The sequence below is a fragment of the Pteropus alecto genome, unplaced genomic scaffold, assembly GCF_000325575.1.
Source record: "Pteropus alecto unplaced genomic scaffold, ASM32557v1 scaffold204, whole genome shotgun sequence".
Taxonomy (NCBI): Eukaryota; Metazoa; Chordata; class Mammalia; order Chiroptera; family Pteropodidae; genus Pteropus; species Pteropus alecto.
The window spans coordinates 418,175-420,023 of record NW_006435766.1 but is presented as its reverse complement, the minus strand read 5'-3'; the positions used below and the strand labels follow the sequence as shown (position 1 = coordinate 420,023).

At 32.8% G+C, this 1,849-nt stretch overlaps 1 pseudogene; it reads left to right on the top strand.

Moving 5' to 3' along the window:
• The first annotated feature begins 1,466 nt into the window (after positions 1-1,466).
• On the top strand, positions 1,467-1,588 carry LOC112479349 (annotated as a pseudogene).
• Positions 1,589-1,849: the final 261 nt, after the last annotated feature.

Below are 1,849 nucleotides of genomic sequence, written 5' to 3'. Positions count from 1 at the left end.
GAAAGGAGAGGGACAGAAAAAATATATATTTTATACATAAATATATTTATATCTAAATAATATATTATTATTTTTATTATGTACATATTTATATTAGAAAAAACATAACTTCTTTCTCATGAAACACTTTAAATTTATGAAACAAGAAAATTTTTCCCAAACTCTCAAATGTTTGTCTTCATATTTCATATTTTTATGTACCCTTCTCTCTCTCTCATCTCATCTTTAGATAGATGATAGATAGATAGATAGATAGATAGATAGATAGATAGACAGATAGATAGATAATAGATGTTAGATTAAAAAATTGTATGTAGGTATAACAATCTTAAATGGGAATGGCATAGTCAACAAATACATTGAATGACATATGAATGACAAATCCCTTAATTTTTGAGTTAATGGCTCCCCACCCTTATTAGTGGCATAGTTATATTCTTATGAATTATTTTCCTATAGCTGTGTTATATGAATATATAGAGAAACTCATCAAAACTTTACTATTTCTGTCACTAGACTCTAGAAATCAAAACGATTAGATGAATCATCAGGAAAGCCTGGTCACATTACTGACCAAATTGGATCATTGAATTATTGAGTCAGATGCTACTCAATTAATTATTAAGATAGCTGAAAACACCAGACGGATCATCCCACTACTAACAGATTTTGATTGCCTTGAATGTGCTGTGTGGTCCATATGTGGAAACCTGAACATTTGTAGATAGGTAGGACTGGCTGGGCATGGCCACATGGGCTTCACCCAACTTAAGAAAATCATGGCAGGCCATTCAAAACTTTCTATGAATTAGTGCAGTGGCAGATACATGCTGATGAAGCAATGACTAAATTGCTCCTGACTTGATTAAAGCAGCAAGTAACTCACTGGAAGCTACAGTTTGATTTTAAAGGTTTTTGGACTCAACTTGGACAGGGTTTCTTGCAATCCTAGTTGATTACCTAATTTAAATATAACCAGCCATCTTATTGATTTTAATGGCCTAAAGCAGTTCTCCATGTTTGAGCAAGGACATTTGAAGATGCATAAGTTTCTGTATGTAGGTTGTAATGAAACACGATGATCCAAACCCATCAAATCTGACCTGGTCAATTCAATATTTTTCAGACTCTCTAATGATCAAATGTACTTCAATACTCAAAACTATTCTTGGAAATTTTAAACTCAATGTATCTGTGATATCTATCATTAAAGATATACAGAAGCTAAATCATCTGCCATTTAGGAGATTTCGTGAAGAGAAGTATCAGTGATTCAACAGCTTGTCTCTGAAAAGGTAAAGTCTTATACTGAAAATAAGCTTGTTTCAGGGGACATATGAGTTTCCTTGAAAGAAAAAAAATTTAAGAAATGATTCAGGGACATGGTTCCATAGTGTAGTGGTTAGCATGTCTGCTTTACATGCAGAAGGTCCTGGATTCACGCCCCAGTGGAGCCATGGTCCGTGGTCTGTGGCCATGCCACCCTGAACAAGCCCAATGTCTGATCTTGGAAGCTAAGCATAAGCAGGGTCGGGCCTGGTTAGTACTTGGATGGGAGACCACTTAGGAAGACCAGGTGCTGTAGACATAAATAATAATAATAGTTAATAATAATAATAATAAATGATTCAGTAAATATTTTTAAAATAAGAAAAAGAAAGTGCTTAATCATTGGAGATCAGAATGATAAAGCAATGTATAAACTATGAAAGACTGATTGTTGATTTGTTTTAAGCTATATTATAAATTTTTCTCAAAATATTTTATTACTCAAGATGATATTATAAACATTAAAACATTGGAGGAGGTATGAATATCAAAATCATGCAGTGACTCAAAATATTACTTT